General features: G+C 37.5%; 1 protein-coding gene and 1 long non-coding RNA gene across 10 annotated transcripts in view; one reads left to right on the forward strand and one right to left on the reverse strand.

Moving 5' to 3' along the window:
• Window positions 1–22,659, reverse strand: part of LOC122550838 (F-box-like/WD repeat-containing protein TBL1X) — a 399,517-nt gene that overhangs the window by 325,038 nt on the left and 51,820 nt on the right. The window lies entirely within an intron of this gene.
• The window catches only part of LOC122550839 (uncharacterized), a 207,051-nt gene that overhangs the window by 84,106 nt on the left and 100,286 nt on the right, over window positions 1–22,659 (forward strand). Inside the window, exon 3 of the long non-coding RNA XR_006311959.2 lies at window positions 14,363–14,446. This is a non-coding gene — a long non-coding RNA (uncharacterized LOC122550839). The remainder of the gene's footprint in view (window positions 1–14,362; window positions 14,447–22,659) is intronic.

The following is a 22,659-nucleotide window of genomic DNA, read 5'->3' on the forward strand; positions in this document are numbered from 1 at the left end:
GTTCAAAATCTGAAATTTCCAGCAGTAAAAAAAAGTTTACAAAAGTGTAGAAGCATTTGTAAAGAGAAACAATTAGGATTTTGGTTCTATTAAACACTTATTTTTGGATGATCACTTAACAGTGTTTAAATTATTGTTTAAACAAATTCAGAGAAGTAGAGGAGAGGCGCAGATACAAATCTGAGATGCAGATTAAGTTAGAATCACAGAATAGAATCATAGAATCCCCACAGTATATGAAGAGACTATTCCGCCCAGTGGGTTTCCACCGAGCCTCCCAGCAACCCACCCACACTTCACCCCACCCCAACCACACACACAGCATTCTTAAAATTGTAAACCTCACATTTACCATGGATAATCCATTGAGCTTGCTTATACCTGGACACTACTGAGCCATTTAGCATGGCCAAACCGCCTAATCTGTTAGACACCATATTTTATAATTTATGCAATTCCATACAAAATTGAAGTGTATACAGTATCACATTGCACAGGCATACTGTTGCAGCCAGCCAACAATCCGTTGTTTTAGCTTTTGACCAAGATTCCATCCAGTGAAGTGTGTGAGAAGTTTAATAATAAATGTTTGATTTAGGCCCTGTAGACCCTATGGCAACTAAAAGATTATTCTATGCATAGCAAGGCACCACATGTCAATTTTCAAGTGACTTTATTAATTCAGCAGTATTATTTTGTGGTTTAAATATTGTATTTAATTTGTTGATTGCATGCATTGTTGATGATAGGAAGTATAGCTCTCATCACCAGCTGCTTTCTTGTGACCTTTTGCTTACTAATTTAAGACCCACACATCTTCCTGCTATAATTTAACAGGAAACAGCTATTTCACAAATATGCTGTAAACAGAAATGCAAATGAACAAGCTGTTGTGGTTAGAAGTACAGCAGAGAAGTCTTGAAGTACACAATAGGAGCACAGCCCATCCCCCTATGGAGCCTTTCCTCCCTTCCCCCACCATCTGTTTAGAGATACCGCTATTATCCAAAAAATGTTCAAGTCTAACTCATTTGAGATACAATAGATAAGGAGTAAAGTTTTCATTCTAAAATAAATATGTGTTGCACAGTGTTTCTCTAATACTAAAGGTTTACAAACACGCCCAAATGATATCTGAAATGTGTCTGTGCTATCAGTGGAAAGGCAACTGAAAATGTAAACACAACATCAAATGAAATACTGCCCAGATGGAAGAACGACGAGTGGCAAAGTACTCCATGATTGATAAAGTTAAACAAGATCTAGAGATTTTAGACAGTTCATCCCTCAATATCTCTAAAAATTGCACAGCAAAACTAAGAAAGCAAACAAAATACCAAACTATATACAGGAAGCCAGGGGAAAGCAGTAAGGTGGACTCCTGTTCAAGTTGTACAGTACTGGGATAGACAACACCTTGAACAGTGACCAGTTCTGTGACCAAAGATAGAGAAAGAAGATCTCTCAGCTGATTTTAAGAGATATGTAATACCAAAAGAGTACCACCAATAAATTTAGTTCAAACTGATAAAAAGTAAATGTAGGATTTATGAGCAGGAGCAGATTACAATGAAACTAATTACATGAAAAGGATTTACAACCCAGAATAATTTAGGGAATGGTAGGGTGTCATTTTGATCCTTTGGGTCTTCTGCATATTGAATTGCCTTTATAGTTCATATCTGTTTTGTGAACTTTCAAAGGTTTCCTTTGGTATTACTAAATTAGTTGCAACCCATCAGTGATTTGAATCTGTCAATGATTTTAACTTGCACACTTATTGCTGTGTTCTCATAAAAAGGGATTTCTATTTCCATTTCGTTTCTCTCCAGTTTTCTTCCAACCTCATCTTGCATTATTACAAAGAGCTAAGAAAGGCATTATGTCTTTAAGGTAGTATTGACATTATGGCACCTAACTCTCTCGTATAAATGGTCTTCGTCTTATTCTCTCTAGTCAGTCAGTTTAGCCATCAGTTAGTCAACTGCGTATCCCACCAATGGATGACAGATTATTCCCCCACCGCTTTCCCCTGACAAATTGTAGCACACTTCGGTCCAACAACCTCACTGGCTTGGCATACACAGGGCTTCTGGTTTTGCCCGCAGTGTCTCTGCATTGATCTTTAATCATATTATGTTATGTTACACTTTGTCAGTTTGAATATCCTAAGTCCCATTTGCGGTGTCCAACTGGAAATCATTCATCCATTAGACAGGTGATTGATAGATGTATTCGTGCATTGAACATACTCGGAACTCATGTGGTCCAACAAATTTGCTGGTCCAGCAATGACTTGATCCGTAGGCTGCCAGAATAGAGGGGTCCAATCTGTAGTAGCCTAAGTAACCATAAAGACTGTATGCAAGTCTGAGGTCATATCAGGTATTAAGAAACTTCCAGATATCTGTGTCAAAAAGAACCCAACTCTCTCTGACATATGTCATATAAACTAATATATAGAAACCACATCACATCTTGGTGGCAGAAAGTGGGCACTAGAAACTGGTGACAACAAGTGTGTACTAAACATTAACTGCAGCAAGTTGGTACTGAAGGTTGAACATGTGAGAGCAGTGACAGTTGTGATAAAGTCTTTTCTTAAACATTATCTATTATTTGTCTGAGTTCAGAACTGAAATTGACATCTAATAACCAAGCCTGAAGGCTACAACCTATATTGAGGCTGATAGCAGCCTCAATAGAAGAACAGAATGAATACATTTTCTCTCTCTCAAAAACAGGGAGGTTACAGAGAGTTTGATTTAAAATACTAGCAGTTTACAGGACACTCAGGACAGTTCAGAATTGGCAAAGTGATGCTAAAATGAATTATAGACCAAGACAACAGAAAAATAAATATTATGTTAGTTCATAGTCATCAGTTAATTGTTTACTTTGGAATTTAGCATAAAAATGGCAGATCCATACTTCTTTTATTGCAAATACCACAGAATCACATAAGTTTTAAAGCACGGTGAGAGTCTATTTGGCCCACTGCCTCTCCACCCATTCTACAACTGTCATAAGACTATTATCCCACCTTTTTCGCATAACATGGCAACTTGTTTGTATTCAAGTAAATTATCCGAAACCTATTTGAATGTCTCAATCGAAGAAGCCTCTTCCTCAATTTACCAGAATGGTTCTGGACAGAGTGTCATAGGTGTGTGGAATGCACTGCCAGCAATGGTAGTAGAATTAGATACATTAGGGACATTTTAGCGACACTTGGGTAGGCACATTGATGACAGTAAAATGAAGGATATGTAGGTAAGTTAGATCCTAAAGTAGGATAAAAGGTCAGCACAACATCGAGGGCCAAAGTACCTGTACTGTGCTGTCCTGTGAATGTTCTATGAATGAATGATTGCAGTTATGAGGATAGAAGGCAGAGAGAAAATAAAGTGTTCCAAATCATGAGCAGGCTGGATAGAGGAGATAGGAAAAGCTGTTTCTGCTTGGAAGAAGGATGAAAGGGCACATATTTATAGTTATGTACAAAAAAGGGAGAAAAACCTCACTCAATGAGTAGTTTTGACATGGAATACATTGCCTGGAAGTGCAGTGGAGGCAAGTAAAATCAAAGCACTCAAGAGTGTGTTAGATGGTTATTAAGATAGAAACACTGTGTAACAGCATTTGGAGAAAGCAAGAGCGTGGGGAGAAAGTAACACTTGATATGATGCTCTTTTGAATATCAGTCAGAGCAGGCATGATGGGCCAAATGGCCTTCTGCGTCAAAACAATTCTGTGAATCATTTTCATATAGTGCATTCTTGTTCCAAACCATTCATTGTTTGAAAAAGTTATATTTGACACCTCACATTTGCTTCTTTTGCAAATCTGTGCCAATCACCCTTGTTCCTCTTGCATGCAGGGATTTTCTCCCCATCTACTCTAGCCTTCCCACCACCTGATTTTGAAACTTTCTATCAGATCTCCTTGTGGCCTCCTTTTATCAAAGGAGAACAGTCTCAACTCTCCAATCTATCTTCATACCTGACATTTCTCTTCTTTGAAACCATTCTTGTAAATCTCAAGCGCACTCTCACCAAAGCGTTCACATCCTTCCTATTTTGTGATGCGCAGACTGTACACAATACATCAGCTGTCTTATACAAGATCAGCATAACCTCCTTTCTCTTGTATTCTATGCCCCTATTTATAAACTCCAGGATACTGTATGCTTTATGAACTACTTTCTCCAACTGTACTGCCACCTTCAATAATCTGTGGACACTTGCTCCTATAAATCCTTTAGAATTGTACCTTTCAATTTATATTGTCTGGCGATGTTCTTCCTACCAAAATACATAACCTCACATTTCTACACACTAGACTCCATCTGATACCTATCTGCTTTCTCCACCAACATGTCTATGGCCTCTTGAAGTTCTACTTTGTCCTCCAAAGTTTTCAATACTTTCAAATTTTGTATCATCCACAAACTTTGAAATTTCCTCTCCATGTCAAGAACTATATCATTAATACATATCAGAAAAAGCAGGTGGCCTGATACAGACACCTGGTGAACTCCACTACAAACCTTCCTCCTGTCGTCCCATAGCCCCCCCTCAGTCGAAGCAAAACGCTCAGAGACATAATATGGTTTTACCTCCTTCATCTTTATTTCAGGTGCTGGAGGGAGAGAGAACGATCACCCATGGGCACAGAGACATGAGTTCACGATCTTCTCTGTATCAGGAGTTTCTCAGTGAATTATATAGTCATTTTACAGGGAGGAGCATCCAGATAAGGGAACATACATATTGATTGGGTGACTGTTACAATCAGCAAGTGTCAATAGCAAAGATTAAGCCACCTGCTGTTACACAATGAATAACTGGCTTCACATAATGAATACTTTTCACCCTGTTAACGGATGTTACATATTGAATGCTACCTCATCTTGATAAATGGCTCTACATAAATGGCTGGTTAACCCATACTCTTGCCTCCAGCACCCCACTGTTAACGAAGTTCTTATCTGATCTGAATCATGCTCAGCTGAACTTCTTGTTTCACAAAACTCAGAACTTAACTCTTTCTCTACCTGCTTATACCCTATACATATTCCCACTTCAACCCTCCAAAAAAATTAATTGACTCTATTTCCTATCACTCATCCAATTTTGTATCCATGTTGCTGTGGTCCCTTTTATTCCATGAGCTATAACTGTTTGGCACAGTATTGAATACCTCTGAAGTCTATGTAAATCACAATAGTAGCATTACCCTTATTGACACCATTTGTTATCTCTTCAAAAAACTCCTAGCAAGTTAGTTAAACACAGTGTACCCTTTTGAAATCAACCCAGCTTTTTCCATTGACTACTAATTCTATCGCAAATAATTATTGAGAAGTTTCCTCGTCACTGCTGCAATTTCTTTTAAAATATAAAAAGCAAAAGCACAACAGCAGCGAGGATAGAACAAAGGGAATGAAGACAACAAAGTAAGAAACACATTACACTACAGTGCAGATCCTTTGTATACTGAAAATTGTTTGAGTGCAAAGCTATGCAGCAGAAATGGAAAATAAACATGAATTGACACTCCAGTGACCTTCTGTCAAAATTTCAGATATTGAAAGGTAGACTGAATCTTCACTTCACAGATCTACACACATTTGATAGTGGAAGACAGGCAGTCAAAGTTACTACTTTGGGAAATGAACAATTGGGTACCAAAATCCTCTAGTATTTCTAGTGATGACCACAAAGATGCTGACAATATTCTCCAATTTTTAGCAGATCAGCTTGAGGTCTGAGTTAACTTCAGGATGCAGAGGGCATGCAAAAAGACAGTATACAAGATACATACATCATACTGCCAACAACCAGGTGAAAGAATTTTGTTAATTTGTAGGCAGAAGTCAACATAAAGATACAGAATGTGATTTCACCAAAGCTAACTTTGCTGAAAGCTTGCAAGTGGTCATTACATCTATATACATCAAATCTTTCTAGAAGGCACATCTATACAAAACTGAAGATTATAATATTGATGGACTTCTAAAGGATCCAAGTTCCAAGAAATTCTAGCAGGTCAGCAACTGTGAGACGCGTGTTTATCTATGGAACAACTATTACAGCCAGCATCAGGGTTAGTGAAATATCTAAAACTTCTAGGAGATGTGGATCATCTCACTCACCAAAACCTGGTCTAGTATTTCATGACCTATGTTCTATAAGAAATACATATGGCCGAAATGTGAAGCAGTCCAAGTACAGTAGTTGGAGAGACTCAAATTGCAATACAGTTCTCCATAACAGAATGTGAAGGACAGCCAATCAAGAAACAAAGTCAATGTAGTACCTAAACTTCCATCCAATTGATTCCTACCTTGGAACAACTAATTCCAAGTTCTGAGGCACTTTTTCCTAAGCTCAATGCCAAGAGTGAATATCTCCATACATACCGCCACAGTATGTAAAAACTAGCAACTTCTGGCACGCCATTCTTGTTTTCTCAGATTTTTAAAAACTCACTAGTGGGACATGAGCATCACTGGGTGGCCAGGATTTATTGCCTGTTCCTAACTGCCCTTGAACTTAGTGGCTTGCTAGGCCATTTTGGAGTGTAGTTGAAAGTCAACTACAGTGTTGTGGGTCTACAGTCACCCGTAGGCCAGACTAGGTGAGAATGGCAAATTTCCTTCCCCAAAAGACATCTTGCTGACAATTGGCAATGGTTTTACAATTATCAGTAGATTCTTAATTCCAGATTTTTAAAAAAATTGAATTCAAATTTTATCATCTGCCACAGTAGAATTCGAACGTGGATCCCTAGAACATTACCATTTGGAATTTATATTAGCCAGGATATATTTCAACAACATATAGTCCTTATCATTGAAAATACTAGGTAGTCTCTGTATCATAAATGAAATCTCAGTTCTCAGGATGACTAAACAAAAGCATGATAGAAACTTTCATCAGCTAATGGCAGCATCATCAGCTCATTAATACATATCAGGAAAAGCAGGTTATCAGCAAACGTAGCCTCATTTTTAATAGCAAAAGCTTTTAGATCACCACGAGCAAATGAATGTCATCAGATAAATCTATTTTTCACATGATGCTAGATTTGAGCTGAGCAAAATAGGACAAAGTCAAAGATGCCTATACCACAAGAGAAACGTGAATTATGAAGGGTGCTGTAATCCTACATCCAAAACTTGGCAACCAAAGTACTTTCTGTTTGAGATTTGCTCCAAAAGATACACAAGACATACAGCAGAAAGGCAATATATATTTTTAACCTCCCAAAAATGCTTCATCTTCCAGCAAGCATGTTCCTCAAAAGTATAATCCCTCAAAGCTCGCCATGTTTGAAGTCGATGCATCCCATAAAGGCCTCAGAACATGCTTGTGACAAGATGACAAGCCTATTTCACTTGGTGCTAAAGTCTTTACTTTGACTGCTATTATTCCAATAGAGGAAAGGAAACACCTGTTGTAGTTCTCAGAATAGAAAGATTCGACATCTACCTATCTAGGCAAACATTTCATATCAACCACAAACCGTTGGAAATGATCTGTTGCAAACTTCTCAAGTGTACTTTCATGACTACAGCATCTACTTGTTAAGATCCAAAGATACTATTTAGAAATACAATATAAACCAAGTTCATGGGTGAGCTTTCCTTATGCTCTTAGTTAATTGCCAAAACCCAAGATACTTCTCTAGACTCACAAATGGATATTTTATTGAATCAGAGATAGAAGCTTGTCTCTATACCAAGCTATTTCATGGAGGCAATCAGAGAAACATCAGCAATCTATGTCTGATGAGGTCCAGATGCAACAGCTAAAGATGATCATCAGTGTGTTTCCTGAACACATTCAACAGATCCCTGTGAAAGCACGTTCTTTCTGGTCATTCAGAGATGAACTAGGACTCAAACAAAAATATAAATTGCTGGATAAACTCAGCAAGTCTGGCAGCATCTGTGGGGAGAAAACAGAGTTAATGTTTTAAGTCCAGTAACTCTCCCCACAGACGCTGCCAGACCTGCTGAGTTTCTCCAACAATTTGATTTTGTTTCAGATCTACAGCATCTGCAGATTTTTATGAATGAGGGCTCCCTTGGAAGGGAATTTTCAAAGGCAAATGGCAATCATTCCACAGGTTCTGCATCAAGTTATGCATGACCGTATGTACCTTAGTTATATGGCACAGAAAGAATGAGAGACGCATATGACATCTTTGTTCGACATCAATAAAGATATTGATTACTTGATCAAGTCATGTGAAATATGTCAACACCATCAGTTTTAACAATCAAGAGAACCTATCGTTCCATTTCACCTGTGGTGGAAGAATACAATTGATGCTTTCTGAGTCCTAGCAAATAATTGCAGTGTGGTGATTGACGTTTCAAATTCTCTTTTGAGAGACAAATCAAAGAAACAACTAACATTATAGTTGTCGACACATTAACTATCATTAACAAGTTTTGAGAAGATCTGTAGCTCAGGTTGGGGTTCTGGATGTAAGTTTGCTTGCTGAGCTAGAAAGCTTGTTGTCAGATGTTTCGTCACCATACTAGGTAACATAATCAGTGAGCCTCCGGTGAAGCACTAGTGGTATGGCCCGCTTTTTATTTACGTGTTTAGGTTTCCTTGGGTTGGTGATGTCATTTCCTGTGTTTTTCCTTAGGGGATGGTATATGGAACTTAAGTCAATGTGTTTGTTGATAGAGTTCCGACTGGAATGCCATGATTCTAGGAATTCTTGTGAGTGTCTCTGTTTGGCCTGTCCTAGGATGGATGTGTTGCCCAGTCGAAGTGATGTCCTTCTTTATCTGTATGTAAGGATACTAGTGAGAATGTGTCATGTCTTTTCGTGGCTAGTTGATGTTCAAGTATCCTGGTGGCTAGTTTTCTGCCTGTTTGTCCAATGTAGTGTTTGTTACAATTCTTGCAATGTATTTTGTAAATGACATTAGTTTTGCTTGTTGTCTGTATAGGGTCCTTCAAGTTCATTAGCTGCTGTTTTAGTGTGTTGGTGGGTTTGTGGGCTATCATAATGCCAAGTGGTCTGAGTAATTTGGCAGTCATTTCTGAGATGTCTTTGATGTAGGGGAGAGTGGCAAGGGTTTGTGGACGCGTTTTGTCTGCTTGTTTGGGTTTGTTGCTAAGAAATCGGCAGTAGTTCATTGAGTATCTTTTTTTAATAAACTGTATAGCATCCCACTTACAACCCCTCAGAAAAAGAACAGGAAATGACATCACCACAGGAAATGACATCACCAACCCAAGGAAACACAAACACAAATAAAAAGCGGGCCATACCACCAGTGCTTCACCGGAGGCTCACTGATGTTACCTAGTATGGTGATGAAATGTCTGAAAACCAACCTTCGAGCTGAGTGGGCAAACTTACATCCATTAACTATCATATTCAGTATGTCTGGTGCTCCTTAGGAAATTCTGGTCAACAACAATTGGCTCCTTCCAAAACATGTGCAAGAGGTTGGAGATTCAACACTCCTCTTTTCACTATGCTCAGTCTAACAGTCCCAAAGAATGCACTGTCCATTTGGTTAAATTTATGAAGATTGAATGCAAAGCTACTTTCCCCAAGATTTTTGGGTAGCCATTTTAAATCTGCACACTGTTCCTCAAGGCAATGGTTTATTCTCACCAGCAGCTCTCAGAAATGTGGAAGTCACAGCCATGCAGTTCTTCCCTCCATCAGCTTCCCCACCCAACCACAAATATATGTAGTACATTGCTTGAAAGGAAACGGTACAAGAGCATGACAGTTATCCCAACTTGAAGCAGGGCAAAGCTACGAGTTCAAAATTTTCACACAAACATGAGTCATCTTGCATCATGGATTCATGGAAAATATTTTAGCAGTGTCTAACTAGATCATATGACATTGGAACAAAAAATAGTCAAAGCCTATGAAGAAACAGACAACACATCAGACCCGTAACATGACCAACCAGTCATCAGACAGAACAAAGCTTTGGATCTAAAGTATCATACCAGCAACTAGCAAACATCTATGATGCATGATACACATCCATCCATAAAGACACGCAACATACCAGAGAGTGGAGCTACACAGATTAGTCATTATAATTGTGTCAGGACTAGATATGGCATATTTTACATCAGCCAAAGCAGGATCTTAATGTATAATGAAGACAGAATGATGTGCATCCTTGTACATATTTATCAGAACAGGCTTACTATTAATTATTGCACAGATCTCAGAAAGGCACTATATCCTTAAGACAGCTAGAAGACATCACAATAAATGACATTCTGGTACAAAAGGCTTCCACCATATTTTCTATAGTGATCAGTTATTCAGTCAGTTAGCCAGCCAGCCAACAATATTTCTAATGTAATAGTAACACAAGTCTGCATGCATACAAGTCTGACATTCTGCATTGGTCCACATACAGAATATAGTTGTTAATAAGTTTCCAGATGTGTGTCTCAATCAGAATCTGAGTCTCTGGTATTTGTTACATGGACTAACATATAGAAAGTCACATCACGACACCCTACTTCTCCAAAAGATGCATCAAGCTGAGCAGGCTTTAGTACCTCGTCCAAATTACCATTCCACAAATATGAGCTTGAACCGCAGATATAAAAATCGCAAAGGAGAAAAAGTCAGTCGGTACATCAGATGTCTTCTGATTATAGCTGAAATCTTTATTCTCCAAAGAAAACTCTGCAATATTTTTACTGAGCCAGAAATTCTGGAATATCTAACAACAATTACATCTCCCAATATTTAGATGAGATTAGATTCCCTACAGTGTGGAAACAGGCCCTTTGGCCCAACAAGTCCACACTGACCCTCTGAAGAGTAACCCACCCAAACCCATTTCCCTCTGACTAATGCACCTAGCACTCTGGGCAATTTAGCATGGCCAATTCACCTGACTTGCACATCTTTGGACTGTGGGAGGAAACCGGAGCACCCGGAGGAAACCCACGTAGGCACAGGGAGAATGTGCAAACTCCACACAGACAGTCGCCCAAGGCCGGAATCGAATCTGGGACCCTGGTGCTGTGAGGCAGCAGTGCTAACTATTGAACCACCGTGCCACCCAATAGTAATAGTAATATTAATCTTGCATTCCATGGCATTGCTTCAAATGTTTACAAAGATTTTGCATCATGCGGCAGATAATCTAATAGAAACTTTCCTTTCTGTCCACCAACACCTATCAATTGAGGCACTGAATCATCTCTCAATGCATTAAGTCCTATATCTGTATGTGGAAAAATTGTACTAATCTAAAAATTTTGTTCGGCACTTGTAAATTTTATTTTTATAACACATCATTCTATGCTAACAGTACAAGTAACTAAGACATACACTTGTACACCCAACAGATTGAACAATGTAATCCGAAGTCTGGGAAATTTATCCAGTCATAGCCTCGAGAGACCAGGATCAGCTAGCTGATGGTAGATTTTTTTTAAGCATAAGATGGATTGATTTCAAAATTTTTGCATGATTGAGAACTATATCACACAGCGGATTTATCAATTGGTCCATCAGGGGAATATTAAACACACTGAAGCAAATTTTCTCATTTAAAAATATTTAAGTTATGGAAAACAATGTTCTCCATAGCTTACAAACAACTGCAGGCAAGTCAACAAAAAGGAAACTCTAAGAGTGACAGTGTTTGAGAACTTTTGTTTTTAGATACAAGTATAAGGTCTGATAAACTCATTTACTCTGTGTGATTTGCCAATTCCCTGCAAAGTAACTATGATTTTACTACAGCTAACACCATAAAGTATCTCAGTTACATTACACAATAGTTATAGAAAGACACTAAATACAGCTTCTAAGTTTTCAGTTTAATTAACACATATCTTTCCCAAAGAGGTGAACAATTGGATCAGGCTGATTGTTATAAAAGGTACCATATGCAGTTTTGGACAACTACTTGTACAGCAAGTTTCCTTCCTGAATTGCATGTCCATTAATGCTGTCCCTATGGTGTGAGTATGTATTACTTCGGTTAGAGTTCACAGCAGTTAGTAAACATAACTTAAACTTGGATACACAATTCAGAATGGAGTAGTTGAGTCACAATCAGTTGAGAATAGTTGCTGCTTAAGTCCACCAGACATTGCTTAACAGTGAACATCACCAATTCTTGGATCATAAGGGGATTAAAAAGTACACAAAATGCAAATGCGGCAGGCTAAGCTATCTCAGAAATGGATTATTAACATCACAAACACAGAAGTTCATTTTTGCAGATATGTATCTTGTCCACAAAACAGAATTTGTATATGGGCAATGGATTAGTTTGTGCTATGTCTAGCATTTTCCAATGATTGATGGTGGAAAGGGATAAAGAAATGAGCAAGGTTGTGACTTTGGTTGAAGAATATTTTCAGTCTCTGCATTTTTGCTCATAAATCTCACTTACCCTGGAGATCAATGTATTATAATTTCAACAAGATGGATGAAATGCCTTATTATTGCTTTATTTGTCTACCACTACACCAACCTATTGAAACTATTCAGTCCTTCAAGCATAGTTTATTAAGGTAAAGGCAAAGTGCTATGAATGCTGAAGATCTAAAATAAAAATAAGAAATGCTAAAGAAACTCAACAGATCCAAAATGTGAAATCTGTTTCTCTCCACAGATGCTGACAGACCTGCTGGGCTTCTGCAGCACCTGTTTTGTTATTGCTTATGCTTGGTATAAGAGAATCAAGAAACTAAATTACAGTTTAAAGAGCAACAACTCAAATCAAAAAATGTCCCAAAGAATATAAATTTAGGTGCTATAAACTGGGACATTTACAAAAAAATGAGCTCAATCCAGAAAAATAGGTGTGAATTAATCAACTAGGAACAGAAAAAAAGATATAATTTAATAAATGAACACCACTATAACAATGGAAAAGAATTTCTGCTGCAATGGCTGCAATCTTTTTGGTTCCATGATTTTTTACTCTGGACGGTGTTCCAAATTTATGCAGATCACAGGAACATCACAATTCAAGCCACCTGCTAAGCTTCATTTTGTACTGGATAAATCAAAAGGAAATTGTAATGAATTATTAACCTTAGTCCATGAGAATTGATGGCAGTTCAGAACACTTACTTTATCTTCAAAAGACCACAATCAAAAAGAAGCTTTCAGATTAACTTTATTTGTGTAAAATTAAATTCTAAAATTGGGTGGCACGGTGGCTCAGTGGTTAGCACTGCTGCCTCACAGCACCAGGGTCCCAGGTTCGGTTCCAGCCTCGGGCGATGGTCTGTATGGAGTTTGCACATTCTCCCTGTGTCGGCGTAAGTTTCCTCCGGGTGCTCAGGTTTCCTCCCACAATCCAAAGATGTGCAGGTCAAGTGAACTGGCCATGCTAAATTGCCCATAATGTTAGGTGCATTAGTCAGAGGGAAATGGGTCTGGGTGGATTACTCTTCGGAGGGTCAGTATGGACTTGTTGGGCCAAAGGGCCTGTTTCCACACTGTAGGGAATCTAATCTAAAAAAATATTCAATGTTATTGTGAAAAGGACACAGCAGGACAGCTTCTAGGCATTTTATAGTATTTCAACAAAACTTAGGTACCCCAATGGTTAAATAAATTCACTGCTTGTGAAACCAAACCAAGCAGGATTTGTTTTTTTTTTATCCGCCTTGGTATCTCTGGATCCAAAGGCAAGAAATATCATCCACTGTTGTGCTCTTGATCACCATTCATTGTGATCTCCTGCTGAAAGAACATTTGGTAAGAGCAATATATGATATATTAATTAGGTTCTTTTTTAAAGTTGTAATTTTTTTAAAATTCATTCAACCGGATGTAGGTGTGGCTAGGTATCCCAGCCTTTACTGCTCATCTCTAATTGCCCAGAGGGCCATTAAGAGTCAACCACATTGTTCCAAGTCTGGAGTCACATGTAGGTGAGACAGAGTAATTAATGTATGGAATAAATTCCCTGAAATTCCCTCTCCAAGGGCAGTGAGAGTCCAGCTATAGAATATAAACTGCAGTGGTTCAAGAAGGCATCTCACTATCACCTTCTCAAGAGCAACTATGGACAGACAATAAATGCTGGCCAGCCAGTGATTCCCAGATCTCACAAGTGAATAAAGAAACCTTCTCTAAATGACATTAGTAAACCAGCTGTGTTTTTCCAAATGCCAATATTAGACTGTTAATTGCAGATTATTCATTGATTTAAAATTCCATTATCTGCCATAGCAGGATTGGAACCTCGGTCCCCAGAACATTACCCGAGTCTGTGGATTAATAGTGACAATATCACTACGGCATTCCCTCCCATTGTGATGTGATGCCTTTCTATTATTGAATATTTTGCCATTTGTTTTTACAGATGAAAACGGGTCAAGTTGGAGAAGACAAGTCAATGTCCATTTCTGGATGCATGAATTTGCACTCCCCGTGTCTCCAGCAAATGGTAAGAATGGATTGAAGGGGGAAAATGTTATAGAGAAGGGAATATGCTAGACTGAATTTTTTGAAATGCATGCTTTTAACAAATGTTATCATATAGTCCATATGAACCAGCACAGGAAGAAAACCACACAAATCACGTCAGCGGTCCTTAAAATACATGTTGGATGGTTACTTGTCACATCGCTTTTTCTCACTCTGCATCCTGCCGTTGAATGGAACTCACTTGGGTTTACAAATACTAAGAATTAACCAATCTGTACCAAAGACACATCACATAAATCAAAAATGACTGCCAAATATTTTACAATCAATTTTTTAAACTTAATCAGCAAAGGCTCACTCACATACACATAGGATTTAATTTTATTTTTAAAATATTAAATCTTCAAATTCTTACGTTAATATTTGAACCTCGCTTTGGTCTAAGTTTATTCATTAATCTTGTAATTTTCAACTCTACATGGCTTTTGCACTCGAGACTACTGCAGTCAGCCCAAGTTTGAGAATTAGCTTACAAACGCAATGCTAGATCCAAATGTGATGGTATGTTCACAATGTTTTATGTCCAACTTTGTTACTTCTGCAATCTGTGAAGTTTTCATTTAGCCACAAATGACCAGTTTTAACAATGCAACACCCACCCTTATCACCAGCAGCACAATGATATTCAAACTCCTTCTAGCCAGACATTTAAAATATTACAAGTAGGACAAATGATTTGTCATTCACATCAACTCAGAAACTGCTGTTTTCATTGCTTGTAGGTCTTATCACGCAGATTTGGGGTACTCAGGCAGAAAAACGCCGTACTTTTAACACATCACAAAATATATACAGTGCTCATTATGCTGCAAATCATAAGGGTATGCTTCTCAGGATCCAGTATAAGTCTCACAAAATCATTTGCTTCATGTTGAGTTATTTGCACAAAGTAAAGAATGAGTCTGGCAGGTGCCTTGGATTAGAAATTAGGTTATCCTGCAAATTCTTAAACACAATTATACTAAGTTCTCCTTTCCAGTAAGTTAGCCGAAGTCGTAAACTTGTTTGTTGAAAATAACATGAAAAGGTATCGCGAATTGATGCATTAATGCTCACACGATGACCACTACTAATGATTTTAAGCTTGTGATCTTACATAGTGGCATAAATTACAATGCATTCGTTTTTACAATTTTATTACCCGATAAGCACAGATCTTAAAACAAGGAAATGAAAGAAAACGAAAAGTATGAAGTAAAATCGACAACAAGAGACCTATTTCTGTTAAAAGGATTATTCACCAATCTAAAAACGACTGTTGGCAGGCTTTACATTAGCTGCTCACAGCTGAATTATGTCACCAAATATAGATAAACAGCACAGCAGTAAACTGTACCTAAACAGTCAACTTATGTAATTGTATTAAATATGAAAAATCTGTCTCTTTTTTATAGAATTCAATTTTCTCATCTTTTTAAAAAATATTTGTTTTTTATTTCTTCACCTTGTGTCCCAATGTGCAAACAGATGAATGTCAAACATTTTCCTCAGACAAGAAAAACACATTGGCTGACAACCTGATTCCCAGGCATCCTCTAATTTCACACTGAAGATCACCCACTGCAGTTTACTGTTCAGTCTTACCCTTGTAATTCTTAGTAACTAACCAGTTTCCACCTGCCACAAAGCCCAAACACCACACTTATGATCAGCACACTATGGGAACTTCATACACAATGCGTTTTCACTTTATGGCATTATATGCTGGGATACTGACATACTGCACTACATATAGTCTACTCAACTTTTACATGCATTTGGTATTGTTTACAGTGGTGCACAATTTGATTTGTTTCCATAAGTTGACATCAGTCAACACAACAAAGGAATTCCCAATTTAGTGAGATAGTTGCTAGGGATCAAGAGGGGAACCATCTTCAGTTAATATGTAATCGATGTTGCAATATTACACAATGCTGAATGTTCCCAAGCACAGCACTTATATCAGTGAAGCAATTTCATTTCTCATTCAGACAGCATCCATTGCATCATTTGACATTCAATTTCCCAATTCGTTGTATAGCGCTGAAAAAGAAAATCAAGGGTTATTTGAATGCACCGCACACTGTGATTGAAAGTCACAAAATATGGAATTCCAAGCAATTGATTATCTACAAACTGTCCGTCATCTAGAAAGAGTGGAGTGGAGAAATGAAGAAACATTCAAACTCCTGCTCACTAATCCAAGAACATTTGACTTCATTAAAGGTTCTACATATATGCGAAACGTAGCTTTTCTGCTGTGTGACATTTCAGAGCTAGTATGCAGTATCCCTTTAAAAGACATACTCATGATATCATCTCTATCCCTGTATGTGACAAAAGCTATAAATGTCTCAGATCTCATTTTAACTTGGGCCACATGAAGCATGACATGTCGATGAAAGCATGCTGTTTGTAACAGTGTTACTTATTATTATAACAAACAATGAAGTGACTATGACTGCAATAGATATACATACACACACACACACATACACTCATGACACCAACTGTTAAATCTTTCAGTACTACAACAGCCACGTTTAGTTCTTATGTTATGGCAGCCAGTATAAGAATTGCCCCTTCAGGTACAAATATCCTGCTGGAAGCAAAAAGTCCATTATTGCAGATGAGCATTGATGCAATGCGCAGGAGCATTATCAAACATAATTTGATAAGGAGATAGCAGGACAGGTGACTAAAATCCTGGCCAAAGAGGTAAGTTTTGAGGAGTGTCTTAAAGGAAGAAGCGCATGAGAGATATGGAGGTTCAGATAGGGAATTTCAGGCTTAAACCCGAAGCAGCAGAAGACATTGTGGCCAATGATTGAGTAATTAAAATTGTAGATGTGCAAGAGGCAAGAATTGGAGGAGCAAAGGAAATACTAAGATGTTGAAGTATTAAAATAATAGAGGTATATTAGCACGATCAAGATGAGCCTTAATTCTTCCCATTATTAAATAGATGGTTGATATACATGAAGATTGAAAACATTAGCAAGATACAGTTTCCGACATCATAACAGTCTATCTACTTCAAAGTTATTCACTCTCTCAAGTACTTTGTTATATTTCTCTGAAATGTTTCAATCTCCACAAAAGTTCAACTTTTCCCAAAATTCACAACCTGCCGTTATGCATGGCTATATACTTCAAGACAAGCTGCCAGCCTCAGCATAAAAAAACGTGAAAATTTGGGGGAATGGGAAGAATAAGAAAGAAAAAATACACTCGTTGCATCCTTATCTATAGTTACTAAGAAGGTTTAATGCTGGCTGCAACTAGAAATACTGTAATATTCTTCCAAGACAACACTGCATATATGTGTCTGAAATAAAGTGGTGCAAGACCTCTGTTGAATCAGTATTGTTGAATTTGAAACAATATATGCGTATTGTATGGTGCCTTTTTTTAAGCTGGCTTCACAAAAGCTCAGAGTATGATAGAAGCAGCATGCTGAGGGCATAAGTTTCAATTCTGCAAATAAAAGCTTACTCTGCTTTGACTCTTGTGCTGTGACAGATGTCTTGGTTGCTCTGGTGAAGTAGAGTGCGGCAGATTCACAGATCAGAAACCAAGTCATTAAGGGGCACAGCACAGATGTCAGTAAATTATATTGTGTCACCACAATTGTATCCCCCTGTTGCTTATACAGTTCAAAGGTCATTTTTTTGGAAGTCAATTTTGATGTATTGTTTACACAGGTCTAACACTAGATTAAAAATGCAGCAAAACACCAGAAAAAGCCATGTACTTTCACATGCTAGTTTCAAGAGACTAAACTTATTTTCTTTAAAGGGAGGGGTAGGAATTTGACAGTCCTATTGAAGTAGCTGCTCCTCTTGAAATCAGAGTTAACATTCCTGAAAAACCATTACCACTGTTCTGTTGTTTACATGCTTATGAAGTGCTCTTTAATATTAAAAGCCAAGCCTAACAGTTTTATTGAACCAGAGAGAATTTTTCATCACAACAGCTTCCTCTTCCTGCAGTTATTTAAACTCAAGCAGCAAAGCACAGGGCAATGATATGTTTTGAGAAAATGACTGGATTGCTGGTGAGAGTTTCAGATTCGAACCAGCAAGCCTGGCAAATAACAGGGAGTGTCTTGCTGGCTATAAACACAACCTTGAGATCTTAATCACAAGGTTCTCCTTTGTTTTCATCACTAAAAACTCTTCTATTATGTTATAACCTTAAATGGTTATGCAAGTACTACTTTACAATCCAATAATGACCTTCTGGTCTATGGTTAATCCATATGCTAACAAGACCATTATTAATTACAACCTCTGACTGTATTACCAAAAGTTTTAATTATTGGCTTTGAGAAACTTTGACAAAAGGAATTAAGTTAATATATGCAAAAAAAAAATCATTTTCTTGAATATTGTGTTACACTCACTACAACTTCAGACTTGGGTGTCAGTGTAAAGTGCAGATTAATTTTTAAAAAAGCAAAATAAATCCTGTATGGCCAACTGACCTTGGCACCTAGACTTTCAATATGCCCTTCCAGCACATAATGCTCCACATCATGAATACAATATGGAAATTAGATCCTATAATTTATGTTACCTTTAAAAGTTTAAACTACTTCTCCAATAGTCGAGTTTTAGTGCAGAAAATAATGAAAGTACTTAGCAGGTTAGACAGTTCGAATCAAAAGATTATCATTCTGAAATGCAAGCCTTGCCTCCTATTGCCCAATCTGCTAAGTCTTTCCAGCATTTCCTTATTTTATTACAGATTTTCTGCAGCTCCAGTGTTCTATTTTCTCTGTCCCCAATGATGTGCATCAGAGGGGCAAAACAGGAGTATTTCAAAGATCTTAATTCCTTTGGGCTGGATAGGAAATGGGAAGGGAAATCAGCCCCAGCTTGCCTTACTCTCCAATGTCCAGTGATTCCTGCTAGTCACGAGATTCAAAATCCGAACTACATTTCACTTGGATTCCTTCTCCAGTCAAACATTGTACCAACGTGCAAGTTGAAAGTGTTAAATGATTTTATGGTCATACAGGTACACTCCAAAAACCCAGTACAGCCAATAGAGCGGAGGAAAAAAACTGCCAAGAAATTATTTCCTATTACAGATTGAGAATGCTTGTGTGTTTCAAATGGCTCACTTGATGGATCTGTTGCAAACACACTGTCTGAGGTATAACAGAATTAGAGGCCAGGAAAATTCCACAATGAGTTCTGTACTGAATTACAAAATCTCAACCAGACTGATAGCAGGAGCAGTGCAATTAGGTTTAGTGTCCTGGGTGAGATGAGCTGAGTAGAATATAAATTATTGCTTTGTGTACAAGTGCTGAATTGGCAAGTATCCTGGCAACACTTTATTTTGAATTCATACGCAGGCACTTGGTATGGTGTGAGAAATGAAAATTATTTTCTCAATTATAATTCTGGATGCCAACTTTGTTTTTGGTCTTGAAATTTTTGTGAAAAGTATTTCAATTCTAGATTATAAAAATTAAATAGCATTAATGATGCAATCTTAAAATAGGTAAGGTCTCCACATGAAGCATTAACTTGATTATTTTTCTCCTTCCACATCAGCCTTCATGATTTTTACACTTTTAAGAGTTTTGAAATTGAGTGCCCTATACTTGTAATATTAGGAGTGCATTATGTCCCTCCAGCAATATTGCTAAATGCAGGTCCTTTATCCAAACACCAGAATCAAGGTGTAGGATACTGCTACATGAATAAGGAAGTGAGTTTTAGCAACATAAACACTGGATGCCAGCACACGTCTTGTTTACATGCAATCTGAATGAGACAGTGTAAAGAACATTTCTTTAATTATAAAACTTGGCAATATAATGGGCAATGTTAATATAATGCAGCAAGTAGAAAGCAGCTTTTGCCGAATGATACATTGCAGTAAAGTGAGGAAGTGGAGGGGAGAAACACAAGTTAGTACAAATGTATGAATGATTTACCAGTGGTGAGGTTTCTCAAAGAAATTAAAGAGAGATTTTCATGGCATCATAAAGGTTACAAATGTGGTTCTTAAAAGAAACAGAAAATATAGGTCAACAAAAGGGCCATTATCTCCACTCCAGACATGTGCAATGTTTTATATCACATTGATTCAACCTAATCTGAAAATGAAGTGAACTAATGTTTAATGGCTGACAACACAACGAAGCACTCACATATCAGTTAGGGTCTTTTTCATCTGAATGCAACATATGTGATAGCAATCACTGCTGTACAATTAATATACTTTTGCCCTGAAATTAGTCCAGCTTGTGTTGTCTCAGAATTTCAGCTTCGATATAGAAACTAGCTGCAGTGCTTCCCCACACCACACACATACTTCTCTGGTGAAGGAAACTGCTGCTGCGGTATCCTTCCAAACAAAAATAAACTCGAGAAGACTCTGGCACACATTAGAATTTTTATTCAATCTGACTAGGCGCTCCAACCAAATCAGATCTAACTAATTATACACATTCTCATGGGGATGTACTACTGGCTGTCTATAAATAACACTTTTTTTAAAAAAAGCCTCATGCGGTGTGCAAAGCTCGATATATACATTCCATTTCACTAAAATATATTCCTCAGAAGCTAAATACTTTGCATTGTAATAGGGCTTATGCTGTAGCAAAGTTTCTAAAGTATGCTGCTGAGCATAACTAAATATAAACGCAACAACAGAAGAATAGGCCTGGAAGCTTTTCGTCACTATTGCTGAGAAAAATTCATGTATTCATTACATAGAGAATAATAAATATCTGGAAGTGAGTTGCTATGTTGTGTTTGAATCTCATGGGCTATATAATGCTTATAAATCATACATACCCAAGGTTTGGAATTATCTTTAATTATACATATTTTTCTCAGTTTTATCCCTTATTCCATGAACATGCTGACTCATTCCCAGCCATAGGTAATTAGGTGGCAGCAGCTCTCCAGCTTCTTCTTTCAAGTGATTGTTATTCTTGTAGAATGTCCAGGCAATAAATAGGGCTGCCAAACTTTTCAATCCAGAGGTTTCCCAGAATGACATTAGTTAGAAGTTATGTTCTGCAGACAACATTACAATAAGAGTGCAGAAAATACCCAATAGCTCATTAGTTTGCAGAAAAGGGTTGGGAACAGAAAAATTGAGAGTTTTCCTTCAATGCATGATAGTGTATTCAGTTACTTTCATTACATGCACTCTAAGGCTAATTATTTAGCATTAAGTGTAGTCTATACCTGCTGCTTTCAGTTGAAATAGATTAAAATTCTGTTTGGAGTTTCTATCAAATAATTCTTACTTTCTATAATATGTCTGTGTTTACATGTTTGCCTGCCCTATTTCAACTCCACCAGACCTACAATCTCCATATCTGTGCAGTCTTTTAATGCTCACAGCTTGTGCATCCCCAATTTCCTTCCCTGTCCTATTAGTGACCTGGACTTCAACTTCCTCAACCAATAGCTCTAAATTCCCTCCCTAAATTCCGTCAATCTCTCCCTTAAGTAAGTGCTTAAAATTGTATTTTTGGTCAAGCTTGTGGTCACCTACCTTATTCTTCAGATAGTTTGGAGCCATATTTGAGTCAATAATGCTCCAGTGAATCATCTTGGAACATCATACTGTGTTACAAGGCAGTATCTGAATGTAACTCTTGTTTTGCCTGTATGCACCAACTTAATCTCAGCAAGATTATCTGTTCACTAATAACACCAAAAGCACAAATTTTGGTTGACTGTTTTCTTCATATCTTGACAATTATTTCCTCAGTGAACATTAACCCACAAACATCAGTCATCTTCCCCTTCCTGATTTGTAAAAATAGATATTGTTTTTGTGTAAATCTTGACGATAATATTCCAAGGTTATTTGAACCTTCAGTAAGATTAACTAACAATCTTGGAGTATTGGCAATCTCCTAAAATGGCAGATGAATCCTCAGACATTGCTGTTTGCAATTCAGGAGAAAAGTGAAGCTTGAATTCTTCATTTGTACCTCTTAATGCATACAAGCAACCAGCAGCTTCTCAGAATCTTTTACACTGCCACAGTTAGCATAAGACCAAAAGCAAAAGGAGCCCAACCTTTTAACAGCAAATACAGTAACATGGCAAACATGTGGTCCAAAATCATGGTATCAAATATCCAGGAATATATTCAACTGCCGAGATAACCATACGTGCACAGAATCATTGTCAGGTTCTATCT

This window comes from Chiloscyllium plagiosum, unplaced genomic scaffold, assembly GCF_037043375.1.
Source record: "Chiloscyllium plagiosum isolate Xiang-an unplaced genomic scaffold, Cpla_swu_hap1 HiC_scaffold_6, whole genome shotgun sequence".
NCBI lineage: Eukaryota > Metazoa > Chordata > Chondrichthyes > Orectolobiformes > Hemiscylliidae > Chiloscyllium > Chiloscyllium plagiosum.